Consider the following 27,756-nt stretch of genomic DNA (forward strand, 5'->3'; position numbering starts at 1 on the left):
CACGACAGGAAGTTTGTCACTTTCATTAAAAATGTGATTTTTTTTTTAAATCCAAAACAAAAATTAGCAATAGAAATAAAATCTGTTTTGGTCATTTTGCTCAGCTTTTATTAAATCCCTCCATTCAGTTTCCTTCAAACTGAAATATTAATTGAATTAATTCCCATTACTTCCTTTCAGATGACACAGAAAGACAACCGACTCTCACGAGGTGATGACAAAAGACACAGTGACGCTCCTGTTCTCTCAGAGTCAGCCTCGGAAATCAAAATAAAGCTTCAGTCAAATTGATTTAGCATCGAACCTGAATGTCATCTGGACGTCTCTCAATCAACAGCAGCGAAAAACAGACGAAAGACAAATGTTCAAGCAGAAAAACATCTTTTTTCCCCATTTAAAATTTTTTTAGCAATTCTTTCTTTTCTTCTGATTTCAGTCACTGAAGAATGACGACTCAGTGTCCAAAAAGGATGTGCAGAGGATTCTGGAGCTGAGTCACAAACAAAGGTACGGAAATAATTCACGAATTTATTGATAAGAACTGTGCAGCAGATAATGAGCTTCGTCTCACCATGGTGCTGTAGAATCCTGTATTCTGATTGGTCAGAAGGTGTTGATTAATTTTCATATTTAAATGTATTCTGTATTAATGCACTCGTTCTGATGTGTTTCATTTCTATAGTAGTTTTCTGTCAGGAGTCGTTTATTTAACGATTACGGAAGGAGTCTCTGCTGTCAGCACTTCTCAGTCACATAACAAACTGTGTTCGTTTGTCTGATTAACTTCACGAGAGAGGGGAAAAAAAACAAGGCTCATAACAGAAGGGCTGTGACAACACACACTCCCCGGCCGCTTTAATAGGAACTTGTTGTTGACTCTAACGCTACGTTCACACTGCAAGGCTTAATGCTCAATTCCGATTTTTTTGTGAAATCCGATTTTTTTGTGAGGTCGTTCACATTAACAAATATATGCGACTTGTATGTGATCCTCAGTATGAACGAAAAGCGACCTAAAAGTGTTCCGCATGCGCACTGCAGGATACGACGACGTCACACGCAGTGAGCATGGCCAGTGTTTACGGAAGTAAAACCGCCCGGTTGCGGTATGACTCATCCAATCTAGCTTGAATAGCTGCATCCCCCCAAATGGAAATCAGCTCCCTAACCTCTGCGTCCTTCCATTGAGAAGATTCAGAACCTTCACAGCCCGAAGCGTCCCTCGCATTGATGTCATGCGCAGGGGCGCAGATACGTTTTTTGAACTGGGGGGGCAAAGCTGCCAGCAAACCAACCCCAACCCTGATATGCCTGTCAAACTTGTTGTTAGTAACCATAGCAACCAAGCTCGAGCTCGCAACCTGTGCAGTCTGCGCAGCTCAACCAACCGAATATCAGTCTTTGTTTTGTTTTATGTGAGTTGTTGCAGCTATGTATACACTGCCGTGCACCTCAATAAACCGAATGGTAATTAGTCTTTTGATTTTTCCGTGAGGTTTGCCTTATGCAAAGAAAGACAGCATAGACGTTTTTTCCTCCCTATAAGTAGGGGGGACCGAACGAGGTGAATTTAAATATGACTCGTCCCACCCTCTATCTGCGCCCGTGATTATGCGCCATGTTGTTGTAACTTTTTTTGAGAGACCCGCCGCCTACTTCAGCGCAGAATAGTGACGTTTGTGGCTTGTTGATGACGTGTAAGTCGGATGAATGCGACCTGGCGGTTCAGACTGAAGTCGCATATGAAAAGAGCGGATAGGAATCGGAATTAGCACCACATATCCAAACGGCCTGGGTCGGATTTGAAAAAATCGGATCTGTGTCGTTCATATTGTCAATAAAAGATCAGATACAGGTCACATATGGGCGAAAAGATCGGATTTGAGTCACTTCAGCCTGCAGTGTGAACGTAGCCTAAGATCCCTGTTTTTGGCTGCAGGAGTGGAACCCAGTGTGTTGTTCTGCTGTTACTGAGATGCTTTTCTGCTCACCATGGTTGTAAAGAGTGATTATATGAGTTACTACAGTGGTGCTTGAAAGTTTGTGAACCCTTTAGAATTTTCTATATTTCTGCATAAATATGACTTAAAACATCATCAGATTTTCACACAAGTCCTAAAAGTAGATAAAGAGAACTCAGTTAAACAAATGAGACAAAAATATTATACTTGGTCATTTATTTATTGAGGAAAATGATCCAATATTACATATCTGTGAGTGGCAAAAGTATGTAAACCTTTGCTTTCAGTATCTGGTGTGACCCCCTTGTGCAGCAATAACTGCAACTAAACGTTTGCGGTAACTGTTGATCAGTCCTGCACACCGGCTTGGAGGAATTTTAGCCCGTTCCTCTGTACAGAACAGCTTCAACTCTGGGATGTTGGTGGGTTTCCTCACATGAACTGCTCGCTTCAGGTCCTTCCACAACATTTCCATTGGATTAAGGTCAGGACTTTGACTTGGCCATTCCAAAACATTCACTTTATTCTTCTTTAACCATTTTTTGGTAGAACGACTTGTGTACTTAGGGTCGTTGTCTTGCTGCATGACCCACCTTCTCTTGAGATTCAGTTCATGGACAGATGTCCTGACATTTTCCTTTAGAATTCGCTGGTATAATTCAGAATTCATTGTTCCATCAATGATGGCAAGCCGTCCTGGCCCAGATGCAGCAAAACAGGCACAAACCATGATACTACCACCACCATGTTTCACAGATGGGATAAGGTTCTTATGCTGGAATGCAGTGTTTTCCTTTCTCCAAACATAACGCTTCTTATTTAAACCAAAAAGTTCTACTTTGGTCTCATCCATCCACAAAACATTTTTCCAATAGCCTTCTGGCTTGTCCACATGACCTTTAGCAAACTCCAGACAAGCAGCAATGTTCTTTTTGGAGAGCAGTGGCTTTGTCCTTGCAACCCTGCCATGCACACCATTGTTGTAGAGTGTTCTCCTGATGGTGGACTCATGAGCATTAACATTAGCCAATGTGAGAGAGGCCTTCAGTTGCTTAGAAGTTACCCTGGGGTCTTTGTGACCTCGCTGACTATTACACGCCTTGCTCTTGGAGTGATCTTTGTTGGTCGACAACTCCTGGGGAGGGTAACAATGGTGATCCTCAGAAATCTCCTTTGTTCGTGCCATGACACACTTCCACAAACATGTGTTGTGAAGATCAGACTTTGATAGATCCCTGTTCTTTAAATAAAACAGGGTGCCCACTCACACCTGATTGTCATCCCATTGATTGAAAACATCTGACTCTAATTTCACCTTCAAATTAACTGTGGATCCTAGAGGTTCACATACTTTTGCCACTCACAGATATGTAATATTGGATCATTTTCCTCAATAAATAAATGACCAAGTATAATATTTTTGTCTCATTTGTTTAACTGGGTTCTCTTTATCTACTTTTAGGACTTGTGTGAAAATCAGATGATGTTTTAGGTCATATTTTAGCAGAAATATAGAAAATTCTAAAGGGTTCACAAACTTTCAAGCACCACTGTATATCCTTCCTGGCAGCTCAAACTGCTCAATCTGGCCATTTTCTGATCTCTGACCCTTTCTTATCAACAAGGCATTCGTTTCCATCCACAGAACTGTCACTCAGTCACTCGATGTTTTTTGGTTTTCGCACCATTCTGTGTTGAGACTGTTGATTGTGTGTGAAAACCCCAGGAGGAGATCAGCAGCTTCTCAAACACTCAAACCAAAAATACTCATCTGGCTCAAACCAACACCCATACCACAGTGAAAGAAAGAAAGTCACACTTCACTGTGAGATCACAATGTTTCCCATTCTGATGTTTGAACATTGTGAACATTAACTGAAGCTCTTGATTTGTATCTGCGTGATTTGGTGCATCGTGCTGCTGCTGAGGGATCGGCTGATTACAGAACTGCACAAAACAGAACAGCAGGTGGATGTAGGGGTGTTCCTAATAAAGTGGCTGGCGAGTGTATAGTAGGTAAGTAAGTAAGAAATTGCTGTAGTATAAGAGGAATAAAGGACTCTTGTGCTGTTATCTGAAAATAATCAATTTTGTTGTGGTTATGGTAACTCTGCTTAATCACATCATCATATTGTTAATTCATTTACTATAAAAGCACAGCAGTAGTTGGCGTGAATTATTATCAATTTTTTAAGCAACGTGCTTAATTAAAACGTGTTAGCTGCTGTTTGCATGGAGCCACACTGAGAAATGTTTTGTACTTTATTTATTTATTTATTTATTTAGCATTACTCAGCTTTTTGCCGAGAGACTGTAAAAGCTTTCTGCTATACATCACAGTAAATAGCTCTATGGTTCGTGCTCAAGAATTTACAAAGCAGAGGTTTTTTTTTTTGTATTTTCAAACGCATCAGATTTATAATGACCTGCATTTTTTACTCCACAGCCAGTAAGAAACATAGCACAAGTTTAAAAATCTGACCTTTTGTCCTCTGAGGGTCCTGCCTTATTTGTATCGGCTCCAGTCGCTGCTTGCAAGCAAACACTGTCTGTCTGCTATTAGCTCATGCTGGCTAAACATCAAGCTACGCCTGCTGTCGTGGACAAAAATTCATTCATATATCGTGAGGAATTCTTTGGTGGTGAGTGGGTTGAGACTGAGTGTTCCCGGTGCTCAGAGAGCCAATAACAAAGCTATAGCGAAGCTCCATACTTTAGGAATATGGTAAAGCATCAACCTGATTTTTGATGGTCCATAAGTATGAACGATGTACGTGTACCACCACAGAGAACCCGACTGTAAGTGCAAGGCAGTGTATCTCATAAACACCTGACAATGAAATTTGGATCTTTATTTCCATAAGATAGATGGGTTTTTATCCAGCGCTTATTTTTCATTTGCTTTAAAGGACCCATGGCATGGTGGTTTGTTGATGCTTTAAACGGGCTCGTGGAGGTTTCCGGATGTTATATCCGCAGCCTTTCTCGAAATGAACCCTCGGCACGTAGATATAGCCTCCTGGGAGAAAGCCCCATTTCAGCGCTTTTCCCAGTGCGTCATTTTGCTAATGAGAAGCAGGAGGCGGGGAAGGGTAGGGGGGGCGGGTCTTATCATTAATATTCATGACATGTAAATGTGTTACCTCTGATTGGCTAACAGCACTGTGACGCTACCTCCAGTGGGTCAGAACAAGTGGATGTGGGTGTCTTACTATGGCGAGAGAGAAGGAACAAACCGCAAAGGGAAAAATACCGCGCGCTGACGTCATTAAGGTGCGAAGCGAGGAAATAAAATAAATTCAACAAATGTTTGGGTTTTTACTGAACAAACAAACAAATAAAATGAACGAGTGACTTAAAAAAAAGAATGTGGGTGTCTTTGTAAAAACTGTTTTGATTGGCTATTATAACAGAGCATGCTGCATGCTTTTTGGTTTTGTAGCGCAGAGTACCTGGCTAACTGCAGGAAGCGGTTAGCTGCACAGCTAATGTAGCCATTGCAAGGCTAACGTGGCACCGATTTTAAAACACGGCAAAACGACTTAACAGTTATACACTTACTTGTTCGGTGTTTGTGGCTGATGCGGCAGGGACGCTTGGTACGGACCCAGGCTTCAGTGACAGTTGATGTGCAAAACCTGCCCTGTACTGTCCCAAGTTGTGGAAACATTCATCAGGAAAATGTTTCCGACAAACATACACCGTCTTAGGTAGACTCGACGGCATATTATTGGAGTAAATAAAATGAAGCCACTGCGTCTTCAGGGGCTCTCCCGTCGGCAGTAAAAACAGACTCCTTTCTGTGTTGTCACATCCATGTACAGTGCAACTTCCATGTTTGGTGGCAACTTTTGAGCTGGGCGGGCAATCCATACAGCGGGTGGGAATCCAGAGGGGGGGGCGTGGGGATCATCTCCCTTGCTGACGTAGGCAAGGGAAGAGTTTATCAACGCGCTGTTTTGACGCGCCATTCTCAAATGTTGGGCATAGTTTGGTTTACACATTATGAAATTTCTAGTCACTGGGGTGACTTAAGAAGGTCAGAGGAACTCATTTTAACGTTAAAAAACCTCAGAAAGTGAAAATTTCATGCCATGGGACCTTTAAAAAAAAATAACATGGGATTATTGGCTCACACTGGAGCAGCCCTTGGCATTCAGAACAGCAGCAGAGAGTCTCTGACGAGTGCAGATGAGTTTTATTCCTCTTCAGCGTGAGTATAACATTAAACCCTGGACATCAAACACTGTACACCATGACAACTCAAGAAAACAAAGCAAAAATAATTAACATAACATGGTGGGAAACAAAGATTGATGTTTACAGACTCTGCTCTGAACGTTACACACCTCACTCTGTTCGACAAAGGATGATCCAAACCTCGACAAGTTCAACAAACGTGCAGCATTAGCCTCTGTGCTCAAAATCTCGTGCTAAACCTCAGTTCAACCAATGCACTGAACACAAACACACCTGTTAAAGAGCTCACACAAACTTTACACTGTGCATGAATGACATATCAGGATGACAGACAGCAAATTTTTATAACACACCACGCTAAACCTCTGACAGAGGCACATGGGGGGCATAAACACAGCAGCGAGCGTATGGAGCAGAACAAATACAGCTTCCTGGGCTGACAGCTCCGCCCACAACATGAATAATTAATGAGTGGTGGCTCTTTCCGCCACTTGCAAACACGTTTTACATTCATCAGGAGCTCTGCTTTTAGGAAGTGTCGACACTCACTGGCCACTTTATTAGGAACACCCCTCCATCCACCTGCTCTTTTGTTCTCTGCAGTTCTCTAATCAGCCAATCGCTTGACAGCAGCACGATGCATCAAATCACACAGATACAAATCAAGAGCTTCAGTTAATGTTCATGATGTTCAAACATCAGAACGGGAAATATCATGATCTCACAGTGAAGTGTGACTTTCTTTCTTTCACTGTGGTATGGGTGTTGGTTTGAGCCAGATGAGTATTTTTGGTTTGAGTATTTCAGAAGCTGCTGATCTCCTCCTGGGGTTTTCACACACAATCAACAGTCTCTAGAGTTTACACAGAATGGTGCGGAAAACAAACAAAAAAAAACATCGAGTGAGTGAGTGACAGTTCTGTGGGTGGAAACAAACGCCTTGTTGATAAGAGAGGGTCAGAGATCAGAAAATGGCCAGCTCGAGCAGTTTGAGCTGCCAGGAAGGATATAGTAACTCATATAATCACTCTTTACAACCGTGGTGAGCAGAAAAGCATCTCAGCAACAGCAGAAGAACACACTGGGTTCCACTCCTGCAGCCAAGAACAGGAATCTTAGAATCAACAACATGTTCCTATTAAAGTGGCCACTGAGTGTATGTTAGAAGTGAGGATGAAATCTCTGACACTCAACAACAAAAACCCACCAATCGGAAGACGGCAGCAGCGGCACGGTGGTGTAGTGGTTAGCGCTGTCGCCTCACAGCAAGAAGGTCCGGGTTCGAGCCCCGTGGCCGGCGAGGGCCTTTCTGTGCGGAGTTTGCATGTTCTCCCCGTGTCCGCGTGGGTTTCCTCCGGGTGCTCCGGTTTCCCCCACAGTCCAAAGACATGCAGGTTAGGTTAACTGGTGACTCTAAATTGAGCGTAGGTGTGAATGTGAGTGTGAATGGTTGTCTGTGTCTATGTGTCAGCCCTGTGATGACCTGGCGACTTGTCCAGGGTGAACCCCGCCTTTCACCCGTAGTCAGCTGGGATAGGCTCCAGCTCGCCTGCGACCCTGTAGGACAGGATAAAGCGGCTAGAGATGATGGATGGATGGAAGGATGGAAGGAAGATGATGAAAACCTGAAAAATCTCCTTCTTACGTCAAGGTCACTTTGAAGTGTGTGTGGAGTGGGGTCATGTGAGCTCATTTCAAGAACATAATAAAGAATTTCCCTTTAATCCCAGATCTATAGTTTGAGGATCTTTATCATATAATCTGAAATGGAGGACACACAGTATCACACAGTGTGCACAATTCTGCTCAGATTGTAACGGCAACATCTGGAAAATTCTCAGTAACCAGTAGTGCATATTTGAATAAGTGCATGTTTTTGATGCTCTGATTATAACGAATCTTTGACTTGACACTGTCCGTGCTCAGCCTTATATTCGGATATCTCGATATTTCCTCCTGAAAGGGCTCATCTGCTGTTTATTTTATTTCCTCCCTGAATTTACACCCACACTCTGCATTTAATTGGCTGCACGCTCTCTGACGATGGGCAGCGCTGCTTTGAGAAAATCTAACAAGTTTGATGCTCTGACTATCTGACTCTCCTCAAATTCGATTGAGAGGCAGGAAATCAGAGCTAGTGCCCTTTGCACGTTTATTGATTTTGTTTACTTCGACTCCCACAGATATCTGCAGTCGAGCACAGACTCAGCTGGACTATAAATCAGGGCTAAATAATCAGAGTAAAACTGCACCGCATAAACCAGGCATTAGCATGCACATGTGCAAATGAAGATTTACTTTATTAAGAGTGAACTCATTTCCAGATTAAAAGTCAGTTACAGAAATAAAATAATGAAAAAAGGGTCGCTTTTTTTTCCCGCCCAAAAAACATATGAATTCTTCTTAGCTACAACATCATATTAGGGCTATTGTAGGTTAAAAAATTTAATAAATATATTAAAAATACAGAGCCGAGCGAGGGTGTAAAATTCCAAAAGAAAGACTCAGAATTTCTGAGATTAAAGTTGCAATTTTACACTGACAAAAAGACAGGAGGCTGAAGTGAACTGGAGCTCGCAGAGCTGAAGATACTGAGATGTTCAATGGGAGTGACAAAGTTGGACAGGATGAGAAATGAGTATATTAGAGGGACAGGACATGTAGGACGGCTTGGAGACAAAGTGAGAGAGGAGAGATTGAGACGGTTTGGACACGTACAGAGGAGAGATTCAGGGTTTATTGGATTGGGAGAAGAACGCTGGAGATGGAATTGCAGGTTGAAGGAAAAGACAAAGAGCAAAGATGAGATTTATGGATGTGGTGAAGGAGGATATGAGGACAGTTGGTGTGACGGAAGAAGATACGACAGACAGGAGGAGATGGAGAGACATTATTTGCTGCGGAGACCCCTAACAGGAACAGCCAAAAGAAGAAGAAGAACAAGAAAGTTGCAATTTTACAAGAAAAAAACCCTCATCTATTCTCTGAGACAACAATCATTCTGGGAAATGTACTTGAAAAGCTACATCTTAGCACTTTATTCTATTATATTGCATGATTGAGGATGAAAGATTGCATTTCTTATCACTCTCAGCTCAGCCGTGGCATCTGTGGTGTGATGATGTTGATCCAACCCTGCAAAGAGAAGCAGTCTGGTTCTTTGACGAAAAAAAAAATAGCCGATGAGGCGCGTAACACCGAGGTTTCTATAATCCATGTACGACACGACTGAGTGAAATAACTGTTTTATTCTATCCACATTCACTGGATTTTGAGAAGCACAGCATTTTTATTTTTGTTTTTTGCCAATTCAATAAATAAAAAGTTTATACAAAACATCCAACAAAATCATTTCTGCTTAGAATGTAAACAAACTGGCGAAATGACCGGAGCAATTTGTGAAAAATGTGATGATAATAATAATTCTTTAAAAATAAATAAAAATATATGTTCTTACCATCAAATACTTTTATTCCATATTTTATTGCTTTTTTTGTACTTTTTTTTAATTTCGTCCTCGGTTGGTTCAGCAACATGCTCCGCCATTTTGTTTTTCTTTACTCATGGTATATGAGCTGATATCCTAGTAGTAGAGTAGCCAATCAGAGCATGCGATTGCTTATATCCAGTGAATGTGGATAGAATAAATATATATGATTTTTTTTCTCATAAATTTGTGACATTCTTAGAAATTATTAATTTTGTGTTTGTTTATTTATTGATTCATTTATTTTATTTACTTACAGTGGCTCTAATACGCCATCCTAGTTATCAGTAACAGCAGATACAAAAATTCAAAACAATGTGTTTCCTTTCTTAGTAAATCTTAGAAACCGTAAACAATTTTTTTTAAATAACCTGCAGTTGTCACTTACAAATATTTGTCACAGAGTTGCTTTAAGCTACAATCAGAAACATCCAACAGTCTCCTAATAGTCTCTGAGGAAATGCCTTTTGCTTCACCTCAATCATGAAACATAATCACAGATATTGGGAATGATTTGTACAGACATCATTTATCTGCTGCGCATCAGCCATAAATATTACAAATGTCCTTCAGAGACATAACTGAACAGATACAGTGAACAGCCAGAAAACAAATACCATCTGCATTGGATTTAAAAGTGACTCAGAACAATGTGATTCGACAATTTTCTCATTTTGTCATTATACATTTGTTGTGTAAGGAGTAAAACACTGTATGTCATTCCGTGATAGCAAAATAATCAATGATGAGTTGGTGTGAAGAAGCGACGTTACTGTCACCACCATGAAGTTTATTGAAGATTATTTTCCTGTTATTCCTCATCGTCAAGTCATTTCCGGGTTTCATCTATGTTATAGCAGCTATAAATGGCAGTTCCAGCCTCACCAGCTTCTCTTTATTCTCTCTCTTGAAATTTATAACAAGAAAATGCAGCTATCATGTGACCAAGAAATCACAAAGAAGCGTAAGAACAACAACTTTATTCATCACATGCACACTTGTGAAATTCCTCTCTGTAGTTAACCCATCTGAAGCAGTGGACACACACATGAGCAATGAGCACACACACATACCCAGAGCAGTGGGCAGCGATACTACAGCACCCGGGGAGCAGTTGGGGTTCAGTGCCTCACTCAAGGGCACTTCAGCCCAAGGCCACCCCATGTTAATCTAACTGCATGTCTTTGGACTGTGGGGGAAACCGGAGCACCCGGAGGAAACCCACGCAGACATGGGGAGAACAAGCAAACTCCACACAGAAAGGCCACCGTTGGCCACTGGGCTCAAACCCAGAACCTTCTTGCTGTGAGGTGACAGTGCTAACCACTACACCACCGTGCCACTCAAAATCCTCTGTCCTGAAGATACAGAAAACTGAAAGCTACAGAACCAGAATCAGAGCCAAGTTTCTTGCCAAGTACATTCTCACATACAAAAAAATTGCTTTGGTGTTTGGTGCATGAACAATTAAGATAAAAATTTAAGTAAGGGGGGGAGTAAAGGGAAGCCATGGCCTAATGGTTAGAGAAGGAGCTTTGGGACTAAAAGGTCACTGATTCGATTCCCTGAACCAGAAGGAATGGCTGAAATGCCCTTGAGCAAGGGACCCTTGTACAACTGCTCCCTACTGTGTGTATGTTGTACGCCTCTCTGGATAAGAATGTCTGCTAAATGCCATTAATGTAATGTAACAAGACAAAAGTAGAAATATAAATAGAGTAAAAATATGAAGACGTCCAGAATATACAAGTGAGAAAAGAAATAAGTGTATTTCCGGAGTGTGTGCAATGGGTTAGCTGTACAGTACGTCTCAGAATGTGCAATAAAAGGTCACAGAATGAAGATGGTGTGTCATGTCATGAAATGTGAAAACAGCAATCCAGAGGGGAAGTGTGTTAATGCGATGCATTGGGAGAGTGTGTGAGTTCAGAGTCAGTGGGGTCTCTGACCTTGTTGATGAGGATAACTGCAGTGGGGAAAGATTTGACCTTGTAGTGTGAGGTTTTGGTCCTGATGGACCACAACATTCTCCCAGAGGGGATTGATTCAAAAAGCTTGTATCTGGGGTGAGAGGGGTCGCCCACAATCCTTCCTGCTCTCCTCAGGGTCCTGGACTTGTACAGATCCTGAAGAGATGGAAGATTGCAGCCGATTGTCCTCTCAGCAGAGTGAATGATGCACTGCAGTCTGCCCTCGTCCTTGGCAGTGGCAGCAGCGTACCAGAAGGTGATGGAGGAGGTGAGGATGGACTTGATGGTGGTGTAAAAGTGCACCATCATTGTCTTTGGCAATTCAAACTTCTTCAACTGCTGCAGGAAGAACATCCTCTGCTGTGCTTTCTTGGTGAGAGAGCACTTCCACTTAAAGGAGATGCGCAGAACCATGGCCTTACTTTTTGTTTATAAATGCCTTGAGACATCAAGAATGGCATAGGAATAGTTTTAAGTGTAAACAATAAATCTAATATAATAATTTTTATGATTAAAGTGATTCATATAGGTAGTGATCTGAGTGAATGACTTTGACATCTGTGATGTCAACAGCAGGAAGGCTATCGGTCTCATACTAAAACACAGAGCTGACTGCAACTCCGAGCCTCCATTTTGAGCTAATTTATCACCATGCCACGTAGATGTGTTGCTGGCCGGTGCAGCAACACAACAGAAGGTGGATTTACGTTGCATTCATGGCCCAAGAATGTTCAAACTGCAAAGATTTGGACGTGTTTTGCGAGAAGTTCACGGGCACATTGGGCGCCTACAAAGTGGTCTCTCCTCTTCCCTGCACATTTTACTGAAGACTCGTACCTCTGATCTGTTGAGGAGCGTTGCCGATAAGCCCGTATTAAAAGAGGGTGCAGTACCAACAATTAAGGAAAACTACAAGAAAAGAAAAGTAAGTTCAGTTGCACCAGTTCTCCTGGAGTGTGAGCCAAGGGTTGTTGCTAAAACCTGGGATGGAACGAGACGTGACATCTCTTGGGCAGTGACCTCCCAGCGGTTGTTGCTAAAACTGGTGACGTCCTGTCCTGGGTTTTAGTAATTGCCTGAGCCGAGCAGTAATGGCGGAGTACTCAGTATGGAGAAAATGGTGAATGAGTGGACCAGCCATCTGATTTCTTGGCTGGATATGCTCATCTCAGCAGCAATATCTCACCCTTACGTGGAAGAAGTGAATGAACGGAGAACTGAACAAACAACTGAAAGTCAGATTGTTTCAAAACAATCAGCCACAAGGTCGGCCTTCAAGAAGCGAGAACACAGACGGGTAAGCTGCGACTCTCATTTGGATACAAAACAACAGAAACAACAACACTCGTTGTTTACCTGCATTTAGATGCAACTTGTATTGTGTGTTTAAGTTAGCGGTATAAGATTATTTAATTTGCTTCAGAATGTGATTGTCTCAGTTCATCTGATTATTTAATTAGGCTTTTACGTTTTATCAGTGAAAATGCATGCATGTACATGTATGTTGCATAAGTTATAACACCCATCCTGTTTTAGGTTGAAGAGTCAACCTACAATCAGTGAAGTCAAATCAGTCTTAGTTGAGCATTTCGGTAACGCTATTTCTTACAACCCCGATTCCAAAAAAGTTGGGACAAAGTACAAATTGTAAATAAAAACGGAATGCAATGCTATGGAAGTTTCAAAATTCCATATTTTATTCAGAATAGAACATAGATGACATATCAAATGTTTAAACTGAGAAAATGTATCATTTAAAGAGAAAAATTAGGTGATTTTAAATTTCATGACAACAACACATTTCAAAAAAGTTGGGATAAGGCCATGTTTACCACTGTGAGACATCCTCTTTTCTCTTTACAACAGTCTGTAAACGTCTGGGGACTGAGGAGACAAGTTGCTCAAGTTTAGGGATAGGAATGTTAACCCATTCTTGTCTAATGTAGGATTCTAGTTGCTCAACTGTCTTAGGTCTTTTTTGTCGTATCTTATGATGTGCCAGATCTTTTATGATGCGCCAAATGTTTTCTATGGGTGAAAGATCTGGACTGCAGGCTGGCCAGTTCAGTACCCGGACCCTTCTTCTATGCAGCCATGATGCTGTAATTGATGCAGTATGTGGTTTGGCATTGTCATGTTGGAAAATGCAAGGTCTTCCCTGAAAGAGATGTCGTCTGGATGGGAGCATATGTTGCTCTAGAACCTGGATATACCTTTCAGCATTGATGATGTCTTTCCAGATGTGTAAGCTGCCCATGCCACACGCACTAATGCAACCCCATACCATCAGAGATGCAGGCTTCTGAACTGAGTGCTGATAACAACTCGGGTCGACCTTCTCCTCTTTAGTCCGAATGACACGGCGTCCCTGATTTCCATAAAGAACTTCAAATTTTGATTCGTCTGACCACAGAACAGTTTTCCACTTTGCCACAGTCCATTTTAAATGAGCCTTGGCCCAGAGAAGACGTCTGCGCTTCTGGATCATGTTTAGATACGGCTTCTTCTTTGAACTATAGAGTTTTAGCTGGCAATGGCGGATGGCACAGTGAATTGTGTTCACAGATAATGTTCTCTGGAAATATTCCTGAGCCCATTTTGTGATTTCCAATACAGAAGCATGCCTGTATGTGATGCAGTGCCGTCTAAGGGCCCGAAGATCACGGGCACCCAGTATGGTTTTCCGGCCTTGACCCTTATGCACAGAGATTCTTCCAGATTCTCTGAATCTTTTGATGATATTATGCGCTGTAGATGATGATATGTTCAAACTCTTTGCAATTTTACACTGTCGAACTCCTTTCTGATATTGCTCCACTATTTGTCGGTGCAGAATTAGGGGGATTGGTGATCCTCTTCCCATCTTTACTTCTGAGAGCCGCTGCCACTCCAAGATGCTCTTTTTATACCCAGTCATGTTAATGACCTATTGCCAATTGACCTAATGAGTTGCAATTTGGTCCTCCAGCTGTTCCTTTTTTGTACCTTTAACTTTTCCAGCCTCTTATTGCCCCTGTCCCAACTTTTTTGAGATGTGTTGCTGTCATGAAATTTCAAATGAGCCAATATTTGGCATGGAATTTCAAAATGTCTCACTTTCGACATTTGATATGTTGTCTATGTTCTATTGTGAATACAATATCAGTTTTTGAGATTTGTAAATTATTGCATTCTGTTTTTATTTACAATTTGTACTTTGTCCCAACTTTTTTGGAATTGGGGTTGTACTTTCACCATAAATTTTTATTTATATGACTTTGGTCTATAGCTGTAAAAGGCCTCAGCCTTAAAACCAGTTACTGCTGTGACGTCATGCACTCAGGGCTGGCTGGCTCAGCACGGCAGCTCCAATGCCAACTTTGCAGTCGATTTTAACTCTCAAAAATATATATATTTTTTATTCCCATTTATGCAGCATACAAGAGTCAAGGATGGAGATACTATCCACTTAGAAATGTATTTAAAAATAAAAGTTCTGTGTATCTCCTTTAAGGTCCTGAGTGATTATAGTGCCCAGGAAGTGGAAATACTCCACATAGGTTACTGGGGATTCAAACGGGGTGATGAGTGTGGGTGTGGCAGAGCTCCTCCTGAAGTCTACAATCATCTCCACTGTCTTTAGAACATTGAGCTCTAAGTTGTTCTGCCTGCACCAGGACACCAGATGGTCAATCTCCCACCTGTAGGCAAACTCTTCCTCATCAGAGATGAGTCCGATGAGGGTGGTGTCATCTGAGAACTTTAGGAGCTTGACAGGCTGATGATTGGAGGTGTAGCTGTTGGTGTACAGGGAGAAGAGTAGAGGAAAGAGGACACAGCCTTGGGGGGAACCAGTGCCGATGGTTCGAGACTCGGAGATGTGTTTCCCCAGCTTCACGTGCTGTTTCCTGTTAGAGAGGAAGTCAGTGATCTACCTGCAGGTGGAGTTGTTGAAGTTGTTGAAATCCACAAACAGGATTCCAGGTACTAGAGGATGAAGTGAAGAGCCGTGTTGACAGCATCATCTGCAGATCTGTTGGGTCTGTAGGCAAACTGCAAGGAGTCCAGGAACGGGTCAGTGATGGCTTTAAGATGAAAAAGCACAAGGTGCTCAAATGACTTCATGACCACAGAGGTCAGGGCGATGGGTTTGTCATCATTACGTCCTGTGATCCTTGGCTTTTGGGGGATGGGAATAATGGTGGAGGCCTTGAAGCAGGCTGGCACATGGCATGTCTCCAGTGAAGTGTTGAAGATGTCTGTGAACACCGGAGACAGCTGATCAGCCCAGTGCTTCAGGGTGGATGGAGACACAGAGTCAAGACCTGCTGCTTTACAAGGGTTCAGTTTCTTGAAGAACCTGTTAATGTCCCTCTCCAGAATGGTTACAGCTTCACCTCTGATGGTTACAGAGCACTGACTCTGGAGACTCCTTCCATACATGAACCCATTACGGAAAACTTCACCATGTTCACATCATCACAATGAGCACATACATTCTTCAGTCCATTAATTATTAGTCCTGTACACATCCCTGTGAATGAGTTGTTACTATGGAAATAATAACTTATTGGAACACTGGGGGATAACGTTCTGTTGGGGAAGCCATGGCCTAATGGTTACAGAAGTAACTTTGGGACCAAAAGGTTGCTGGTTTGATTCCCTGGACTAGCAAGAATGGCTGAAGTACCCTTGAGCAAGGCACCTCCCCAGGCTGCTCTGGGTGTGGTGTACGTCCACTCTGGATAAGAGTGTCTGCTAAATGCTTGTAATGTAAGATCGAGTGCATTAATATAAACCTGTGATGTGCAGCTGCACTACTATCAAAGCTGCTATTATAGATATTTAATCAATAAATCATGGCTTTGCTAACAGCAAACTGTTTCTGATTTTCAGAAGTGATCTGGGATGTTGAGTGTGTTAGCAGCTTAACCTCCATTCCACAGAAGATTGACTGAGATAGCAACAGATCAAGGGCAGGACTCAATTCTCTTGACATAATACAGGTGGTGAAATATCGGGAGTTTGGTGAAATGTCAGTCTGTGTATTAAAAAAAGAGGAGAGAAGTTAATAAAGATGGCTTCCTTCGGATTTTAAATTCCTGCACAGCATGTTAAAGTCATGAAGGGCAATGATAATATCCTCTCAAGCTCTGTGGTATGAACACAAAGCAGCTTCCGTTTTGTGGTTCAACAATGCAGGCGGTGTGACGCATAAACACTCGCTGGGTTGGTCCCTCAGTGCATATTTATTACTTTTGGCATGTTATTAGAGGATAAGAGACAGAAAGGAGGATGTTTGTGCTCTGGTATTTGTACTCATGCTTGGAGAGCTGGTGGTTCTGGTTTCTTCTGGTGATTTTGGGAAGATAAACAGACAAAATATACAGTTATTCACAGCCACTGGTCTTTCAACCTGGCACATCTCCACATCTCCACCTTCCTAATTTCTGCAGGCATCTTGTATTCTTCCCCAGACAAGCTGACATGCAGGAGGGATAATTACACTGATGGCTCTCCAGTCATGCATGCTTTGTAGTGGTACATCTTTTACTTTATATTTTAGTTTCTGTTCTTCTCTTCACTGTCTGGGGTGCTGGCATGGATTCATTAGCTTCTCTGTGGTGCCATTAAGCGAGATCCAGATTCCCAGTTGTTTATATTGAGTCCTTTATTGCCTAGTATTTGAATAAATGAGGATTCTTTGAGCTGGAGTGGTCACCTGGTGCAACCATCAATTACTTTCTTTTTTACATTCTCAATTCATCTGCATGGACTGAACACTAGTCCTTTGCTTGAATTTTTATTTTATGAAAAAAAGAAGGATAATGCACTGGATTGAAACAGGAGGATGGTGTATTCAGGCCATTGTAGGAAAAAAAAAAGAGGTCAGGTGGTGGTGGGTGGGGTAATGTTCTGAGAATTTCTGAGATTAAAACTCATACATTTACAAATCAAATCAAATAAAAATCAGAAATATTTTTTTCTTTTTTTGTTTCTATGCTTTCTTTCTGTCTGTACTATGAAAGCTAAGTCGAACCGGAGTCAAATTCCTCGTGTGTGTAACATACCTGGCAATAAAGTGCTTCTGATTCTGATTCTGAAATAAAAAAAAAAGCCTGATAAATTCCATGATTATTTCTCTGCTTCCTGGCTGCAGTGCATTCTGAGAAATGTAGTTAAAAATTTCAGCACTTTCTTCTTTTATATTGCGTGATCGAGCAGGAAAGACTGCATTTCTTATAACTCTTGGTTCAGTCGTAGTGTTTTTTTTTTTTTTACAGCTTTATTGGCCTTCAAACAACAAAACTACAAGTCATGCAAATCAAACACAGCCTTGGGGAAAAAATAAAAACAAGAAAGATCTAGGAAGATCCAAAAGGGTAGGTGCGAATGAGAACTAAAGTCCCATGCAAGGCCCCTCCCTATTAAAACATTAAAAATCTCAAAGGACTTAGAAAAAAGAAAAACACAAGTAAAATCTATTGTTGCCAATGGCAGCCACAATTACAACAGAGCAACCACAATCACGAGCAAAGGCCTGTCAGTACCAAAAATACTACTTAACTAATCCTTGTACACATTCATAACAAAAACCTTGAATGACTTTAAACTAAGGAAATTACTAGGTGTAGCTAATTTGCATATGAGGTTCCAGAGTTTAGCTCCATGATAAAAAAGAGGACTGAAAAGTAGCAGTTTTACAAAAAGGCAATTACTAAGTACTTCGTTTCACTGGGCTGGGATCATCATGTGTGACCATGACTTAGATATTTTAAGAAACTATTATCAGTGTTAGCATGTCTGTATAAAGCCTTATACAGAAAAACTAAGTCCTTGACTTTGCGGTCATAGGGAGGAGGGAACAGGTCCAAATGAATAAGTCTTTCTTTATATGATAGTGTCTGTGTCTGTAGTGTGATGATGTTGATCCAACCTTGCACAGTGAATCGATCTAGTTCCTGGACAATAAACACTATTTTTCAAGTTTTTTTTTTTTCTCATAAATTTGTGACTTTTTAATCTCAAAGGTTATCCAAGTTTTTTTTTTCTCGTAAATTTCTGACCTTCATCTCAGAAATTCTCTATCACACCATCATAAATCAAGAACTTTGGAGCTGTTAAACAGCAGTGCAACCTGCAGCAAACACAACGCTGTTCTACTGCAGTCAAAAGTAGAACACAGCACAGTGATAATGAGTCCAGGCTTTTCTTTACTCAGAGCAAATGTACCTGATTTAGCAACAGTCGATATTCACTTGCCATTCTGTCTACATTTCATTTGGCCAAAAGAATTTACAGCATGCCTAAAGCCCAGATAGGCTGAGCAGATTCATTATTTATTATTAATTTCATTTCAGTAAGGTCAGACTGGGACGCACCAAGATCCTATAGCAGATAATGTTCCTTTAGAAAGAATTAACATTTAGTTATCTGCAGTTACATTGGTTAAATATTATATGATTTAATTTAAGTTAGTCATGAATATGTAAGTAATTTTACATTAAAAACCCATTCATATGATATTTGACTACTCATCGGTCTGGCCACACATTGGACCTGATAATTACTTATGATTTAGACAACATGGTTCAGACCACACCAATCTCTGGCTGTTTTTTGTCTCTGTACTGTGCAATTTGGCATTTAGTAAACCGCACTTATCGGTCAAAGAGATGTGCTACTGGAAGACAAAGGCAATAGATACTGAGGCTTTTAGGGATGATATTCATATCTCCAGGCTCGGCCAAGACCCGCCAGACGCCTTGGATGAGCCCGTGTCCTGTTATAATGCTACGTTGTCTTCTCTACCTGACAAGCATGCTCCTTTAATTAGGAAGACCATGATAGGATGCCCACGTGTCCCGTGGTTTAACAATGAGATCAAGGCAGCCAAATAGCTATGCTGGAAACGTGAATGCACTGGCTTTTTGACGTAGGTATAATATTTACTTTTATACATTATTATTAGCTATATTTGTTAAGTTGTTTTAGTTGTTAGGTGCTTCTGAAAACTGTATAGTTGAATTTGGGTGGTATAAATACATATATTATGATATATATTATTTAATTTCAGCTGAAAATGTTTATTGTGCATGCAACTTATGAAGTAATTACCCTTAAACATTTGGTATTGTTGTTGGAATCTAGATTGTGATTGATCAGAAGGTGTTGATTGATTTTCTCTGATATTAGTCCAGCTGCAAATCACAGATGTACTGCACGTATATTAATGCAGTGTGGGAAGAAAGGAATTTTAAGTCGATTGTCACAGGACAGAAGAGTCTGAAATGTTGTCTGTCCATCCAAATTTCAGCCTGCCCGAATGATGGGCCAAAAGCCTGGAACAACGCAGCCGGGGGTCCTTAGGGCCCCTGAAGCTGAAGGGCTTTAGATGCCTGGAGATGCTTCTCAGCTGTTTCCAGGCACGTTTCTGTGATCTTCAAAGGCCAAATTACATGAGACATTAGTTGCTAATTACACTACAAACTGAATATAATTTACAAGAAAATGTCTGAAGAGTCAAGAAAAACCTGCTTAAAGTTCTACCCAAGAAAACAGTAGCACATACAGGTCAGTTCCATGTCTAGAAAAAAGTATGACGGGGCAAGGATGGTCCAGTTGGTTACAACTTACTGGTCCTCATATATTGGTACTATAATAACACTCATGAAACATTCTGTCAACAATGACTATTTTATACTATGTTTGTAATAAGAAGTCTATAAGAAATGTAATAATTAACAATACAGCTATTCTTACTTAATAGAGTTAAAATTTTGGGGACGAGATCCCAAATAACTTTGTAACAAAATAACTTTTAAAATGACTCAAAACTAGACATGGTCATATCATTTGGCATTCAGACTAAAATCTGCTGGACTAAAACTTAGAAAATACAAGAAAATAAAAACTATTAAAATACAAGTCTACATCCTACAAAGCATAAGACTGACTGTCATTCTTATTATTAATAAAACAAATGCACATAATAATAAGAACATAAACACTGATTGGCAGTTTTGCACATAACCTAATATTGTACTGCAAATTTTCCTGCAAACTGAATTCTTAATCAACTGACTGGATCAATCAGATCCATCCATCCATCCATCCATCCATCCATCCATCATGTCCAGCTGCTTTATCCTGTTCTACAGGGTCGCAGGCGAGCTGGAGCCTATCCCAGCTGACTACGGGCGAAAGGCGGGGTACACCCTGGACAAGTCGCCAGGTCATCACAGGGCTGACACATAGACACAGACAACCATTCACGCTCACATTCACACCTACGCTCAATTTAGAGTCACCAGTTAACCTAACCTGCATGTCTTTGGACTGTGGGGGAAACCGGAGCACCCGGAGGAAACCCACGCGGACACGGGGAGAACATGCAAACTCCACACAGAAAGGCCCTCGCCGGCCACGGGGCTCGAACCCAGAACCTTCTTGCTGTGGTGTGACAGTGCTATCCACTACACCACCGTGCTGCCCACTCAATCACATCCTGTCAACCATAAAACACTAGTTCAACTGCATCATGCAATAAAAACAACAGTGAATACTGAGTGTATTATTATTGTCTTATGTAGTGTGCCACTCAGGGAGAGGGAAGGGCCTGGAAATTTTGGCGGGGCTACGACCTTCGGTGGCTGAGTTATGAATTTTTAAATTCCTGTGCGCGTGCAAGCGGCTAGAGCTAGTACTCGTGCTAAAGCTTTCCACGATCCGCACTCGGTCCTGACATCAGATTGGGCTGAGCCTGGCTGGTTCGAAAGATCTCGGGGAGAGGGAGGTGCCTGCAAATTTTGGTAGGGCTAGGACCATGGGTGGCTGAGTTATGAATTTTTTAATGGCTGGCTCGAGCCAGAGCTCACATTAAAGATTTTGGTGAGCAGTGCTCATGCGGGGGTTTTGGGGTTGAATAATGGGCTGAGGTGGGGTCTTAGCAGGCCATGCCTGTGCTGGTTTAAAAGGGCTCGGGTAGAGGGATGTGCATGTAAAGTTTGGTGGGGCTGGAACCATCGTTGGCCAAGTTATGAATTTTTAAAGTTGCGCCTGTGGGGGACCCTGTTTCACAGGCTGTGCTATTACATAATGTATTCACCCAGTGTAACATTTGGAAGAAAACTAGAAGTAGATTAGATCGATACCTTTACAATTTTTCATGGGTCATCTGGTTTGATGCTTTTGAAACACAGACAGACAAATGCAAAAATTACCAGTCAATGTCCACCAGTCTGGCCTTATTTCCCACATGGATATTACGTTATCGTGTCTATAGTAACAGCTCGTTCATAGGGACTTGTACAGAAAACGCTGCATATAAACTTATTAAAAAATATTTTTAATCTTTGATGCGTAAAGAGAAATACGGTATGTTTCTGTAACATCTCTGGAGGAGTCTCCAGTGTCAGCACTTTGTAACAGTCAGAGGTGAAGCTTTAAATTTAAGTTTTCCGACATCTTCATTACAGAGCAGTTTACAACTCTTTGTGGTTGCTTGGTAACCTGACAAGATGTGTTTTGTTTCTCTTATTAACTTAAAAAAAAAAAAACAGTGGCTGATGAGGGAACGGGCATTTATAGCTGCTATAATATATAAATGAGAACAGGAATGTGTGAGAACTTCCCTTGTGAATGTTACACAACATTAAATCTAAGTATATAAATGTATATTACAGTATATTACAGAGAAGTTTATGCTTTGTGGATTTTGGTAATGTGACAAGCTCGATGATTTTCTTTTTTCCCCTTCTGTTGGTGTTCTTGTCGTATTAACTTCACAAGAGTGAGAAAAAAGAGAGACTGCTGTTCTCGCTGCTTGGCCAACAGGCATTTTCTCATGTCGAGCATCTCTTATTTTTATTTTCTACCCTCAAAAAAACCCATCAGAGTCGCTGTTATAGAAAGTGGCAGGTTTGTAGGAGGTCTCAGTGATGGTATGATGATCTTCTGCCCTGCACAGTAACTGCGAACATGTTCCAATGCAGTAACAGATGTGCTTTTTTTCATGGAATTTGAATTTTGTGCTGCTGATCTCTCTCTCTCTCTCTCTCTCTCTCTCTCTCACACACACACACACACACACACACACACACACACACACACACTTTACCTGGCTCATACTGAAAAATAACAGCTCTAAGGAACCAACCAAGTGATTCAGGCCAGTGATTCAATTCAGTTTGATTGAATAAAAAAATTCATTTAATTATCTGTATCATTGCATAACCTGCTTTCGATAGCATTCCATTTCGGTCCGACTTCCGTGTGTTTGATGTCACAGATTAACCCTGCGCTGGTCAGAGGTTCTTCACATCTCTAATCATAAAAACATCGCTTCTTGTGAAAAAAAAAGTTCCGTATGAAAGTGAGTTTTTTCACTGAACTCAGGTTAAGATGAAGACATTTCACTTTCCCACTATTTCTTTTTTGCCTAAATGTTCATTCTATTTTTGCTCAAAGTGATTCATCACTGCAGTGTATGTCGTCTGAAAGTTTTTGACTCTTTTCAATTTTTCTTTCATTTAACTTTTATGTTTTCAATTGAATTTAGAAACTGATTACCAGCAAAAGTAGTTGAAGCTGGAAAATGAAATGATTTCAGAAAAAAAAACATTCACCAAAAAATTCACTGATAAACTTCATTATATTGAAAAGGAATCCACATTTCATCTAACCCACCAAAACAGCCATGCTTGGATAAGCATGGTACACTCAAAAAAACAACTGACCCTAAAAAACAGACTTTATGTAATTTAATCACATGACAATTTTCCATGTAATTCTATCACATAAACTTTAAGTAAATGCCGAGCTTTATGGTACACGTTTCAACCATGTTAAGGTAATGCAAATAAATTACAATAATGGTTATGGATTTTTTTTTAAATAAACCTTATGTGGATAAATGGACTCAATGTTTTTGTAAGATATTTTTTGGGCTTTTTTTATTGGATAGGACAGTGTAGAGACAGGAAATGAATCGGGAAATGACCTACAGGTCGGAATCAAACCCAGGTTCCCAGATTTATGGTATTGCGCCTTATCCACCTAAGCCATGATGTCCCCATGAGTCAATGGTGAAATTAAAATGATTTTTTGATTCCGCTTGAATTGTGACATGAATTTCACATATCGTGTTTCTGAAATTTTAAATATAATTATTTGTACCAATAAGGTCACTATTTAGTAGGAAGAAGTTTGACACAATGACTGAAAATGTTTCCAACTGCCATCTACTGTGCGGGAGTGTGATGTGCATGTCGGTCCCTACGAGATCTCATCAAGTAAAGTATACATGATTTGTTTAGATATAGTTCGTAGTAGGCCAGTTCAAATAGTGTTTATATGATTTAATTGAATATATTTTCAATTTTATAAACTTTACTTAAATTTTATGTGTAACTATTTCTTAATATTTACCTGGACCAAGAATCATTTTTTTGAGTGTAAGGTAAGTTATTGGAATTACAATAATTATTAGGCTTAATTACATGAAAATATTTTCAGCAAAAAAAGGGAAAAAAACCCTCATAAAATGTCAACTACATTTAGTATTTAAAAAAAAAAAAGTTTTTTTTTGTCTCTGTATAGATATGTAGTAGTAGCATGGAACAGAACACTCCAATATGTGGGAAATCCCATTTCTCAGAAAATCCCCTCAGCTATGACATTATATTTGGAACTATCGAGAACTCAGTACACCGTTTTTTTAGCTGTCATAAAGATAGTGTGTATAGATGGTGATATCACTTTCAAATATAGCCAAAATTTGCAGAAATTTGGTCAGTTCACCCATCTAAACATTTATTATATTCTGTCCGAATAGAAACGCTAAAGTCGGGAGTCTTTTATTATTAGTTCGGCGGAACGCCTTATGCTATCAGGAACTGGTTATGCCAGGATAATATCCCTGAAGGCCAATTTATGTATCGGACATAAACACACTGTACAAAACAACAATAAGGAAGATATACATCTGAACTTTAATCTTTCAGGAGCGAGGTTCTCAAAAAAGACACAATAAATCAAGGGTTGTTATTAGATGACAATCTGCTGCAGGTACAAAGGTAGATTTCTGACAAACAGTTTTGCAGTTACAGGAACAGAGACGTCAACACGATGGAATCCTCGGGGGGCAAAACATGGAAGCATTTTCAAGGATAGAATTCATTCTGCTTTCTATTTATCTCAGAAGTCAGAGCTGGGAATGACATCACACCTGAATTGATCTCATTCCAGTCCAACAAACTGGAAAATCTAGCCAGGTTAGCCACAATACTGTACCAGTTCTAGCCAGGTTAGCAAGACCCATTGATAACAACACACTATATGGTATTTTACGCATACAAACACACTAGGAACATGTCCACAGATAGAAGTTGTCCAGTACTTTGTGTACAACTGATTTAATGAGACATAAATAAGACAGAAGAAGTGCTAATGAACAGTGTATTATGACAGCTTTCACTCTGTTAATATGCAGAGCAGCCATCTTGGATTTAGAGGTCAGTGTTGGTGAGGTTATTCTGACTTTCCAAGTTGGAAATCAGACTTCAAGGGGCATTCCAATTGAAAATTCCAACTGGCAACTTGGAAATTCTGACTTCCCAGTTTAAATGGTATGCACCATTACTTCTTTCTTTTTGTCACAATATGATACCAAGAAGCAAAACTGTAGTGAACATATTTTCAAATAGGCGTTTTCTAAATTCTGGTTAATCTTCAAGAAAATATCTTGCATACTTATACATGCAAATAAATGTGCATAGCTCTGAAACATTCGCTGGCATTCAAACAGTATCTCCAATCACTTTGGAAATTGGATTCCATCAGCTTCAACAATCAAGCGAACATACAGCACCTTGGTGCAAGACAAGACAAGAGAATGGTACATCTTGGCAAGAATAGTGTAGATATTCAGTCATACACTGACATTACTATGTCCTTGATTTTATTACCACCATCACTTCCTTTTTATAAACTCTGTTGTGGTGTCAGATTCTAATGGGCACTGATAATGTTATAAAACTTTGGTGACATTCCAATGAAAATGCAACCCAGTGGACTCAGGAGAGTGTAGGGTTGTAGGACTCAAGTCTGGTCTCAAGATGTTTCTGTATGAGATTGGACTTGTCTTGGACCAATTGGCATTTGCACTTGGCCACTGGTCTCGCTAAAAAAATCATATCTGTCTCAAGTGAGTCTTTGTAAAAATAATGTTCATGTTTTTTTTTTCACATGCACACAAGAAATAATTCCTTCTACTAGAAAACAGCTTAAACCCTGGCACAATGGAAGACTGAAGCTAAAGGCCCGGTCACACAGCGCTTTACGGCTTTATCACGGCCAAAACCCGTCAAAAAGTGCTCTCCCGTGAAGCAGACGATGTTGTTCGTGTTGATGTCGAAGTTAAGACGTGTTACAGTCGATATACAGACGTGACAGGATGCAGGGGAAAATCGGAACGGCGTCGGACGCGGCAAAAAGTTTTGGACTGCTCAAAACTTTAGACCGCGGACAACCACGGCCGGCACACGTGGTAAAGACGTGCAACACACGTGAAAAACACGTGATAATCAGTGTCCCGGCCGTTATTAAAACTTGGGGAGACGTGGTAAGACGCGAAAGTTTGGCGGTCTATCACGGGCAGAGCACGGTCATCGGACGGGTGTTACGCGTTGGTATCACGGGATATAGCGTGTGTTTAGCGGCTTATCACTGAGAAATGGATTTTTCCGCGTACATAGCACTGTCTAAGCCTGTTAAACGACGTCTCAAACAAGTTCTAAATTTGATTGATCACTGTCTAATCACTTCTGCATCACTTCTGATTTGCGGCATGTATAAATACCGCAATTTTCTGAGACCTCGGCACTTGCAGTCTAGATGTCAAGGGGTGAACATGAACCCTCAACGCTGTGATGTCCTCATCTTAATGCTCCAGCACCAACAGAACCAACTGATACAGGCTCAACATATCCTTGCTGAGAGAAGAAGGAGGAGGAGGAGGAGGGTGGTACGGAACATCTGGGTCTGTGAAGACCAGCCGTGCGCGACCGCTTTTATATGTGCAGCAAGCCGCTCTTCCAACGACGCTGAGCCGTGGTTACCCGTGATTTGGCAGTGCTATGGCAGTGGAGTGCCCGTTTTACGTCTGCGCTCAACACGTGATCGGCAGTGCTACAGACGTGATGAGGCCGCGGTTATCCGTGGTAACTTGTCGCTTTTTTCCCTGCGTTCGAACACGTGCGAACCTATTTTTAGCCTTACACGTGGCTGGACTTGGTTAGCTGTGCTTAGGCAGTGCTGCAGCAGTGAAACAGCCGCCGACGGCCATACCCCGTACAAAGCACGGCAAAGCCAAAATTGACCAAAAATTACCACTTACGACCACGTCCACCAGATTTTTGTATCTTTTTGTACGTGATATAGACGCGGAGTGCTGTGTGACCGGGCGTTAAGTAGCTGAAGTAAAGGTTTGAAAAAAGGATTTGATGTTTTTTTGTTTTGATATTGACTCAGTTTTGCTTTTATTTGGACTTGAGCTTGGCCGGTGGCATGGTGGTGTAGTGGTTAGCGCTGTTACCTCACAGTAAGAAGGTCCGGGTTTGAACCCTGTGGCCGGCGAGGGCCTTTCTGTGTGGAGTTTGCATGTTGTCTGCGTGGGTTTGCTCCGGTTTCCCCCCCCAGTCCAAAGACATGCAGGTTAGGTTAACTGGTGACTCTAAGGCCATGTACACATGTAGCCGGGTATTTTTAAAACCGAACATTTCCCCCCCTCCGTTTATAAAAATGTTTTATCCACACCACCTTGTCTTCGAAAAAAATCCCTTCCACACATAACCGAACATCTGCGTTTTCAATAACATTCATAAGCATTCCAAACCTGTAGATGGCATTATTTCCCCAAATCCTACCCCCTAATCACATCGCCTGTGCTCTTGGAGCAGTAGTTGGGCTTCTAAAAATAAACATGTAAATAGCACCTGCACAATAATTAACGCTTTCAAGGCACTACTCCGATCCATTACTCTTTGTCCATGCTTAATCTGGCTTCTGCAGTAAACAAAGGTCGCACGTTTGACGTCAGGGCAGATTTGTTGTCATTTTTTTGGCGCAGATTGTGACGTTCTAAAACGCAAAACTCCGG

At 41.0% G+C, this 27,756-nt stretch overlaps 1 protein-coding gene across 1 annotated transcript in view; it reads left to right on the forward strand.

The window, feature by feature from the left end:
- Nucleotides 1-436: 436 nt before the first annotated feature.
- luzp2 (leucine zipper protein 2) overlaps nucleotides 437-27,756 on the forward strand; it is an 85,562-nt gene continuing 58,242 nt past the window's right edge. The window contains exon 1 of the mRNA XM_060922815.1: nucleotides 437-507. The gene's annotated coding sequence lies outside the window, so the exon portion shown is untranslated. The remainder of the gene's footprint in view (nucleotides 508-27,756) is intronic.

This window comes from Neoarius graeffei, chromosome 6 (genome assembly GCF_027579695.1).
Source record: "Neoarius graeffei isolate fNeoGra1 chromosome 6, fNeoGra1.pri, whole genome shotgun sequence".
Lineage (NCBI taxonomy): Eukaryota > Metazoa > Chordata > Actinopteri > Siluriformes > Ariidae > Neoarius > Neoarius graeffei.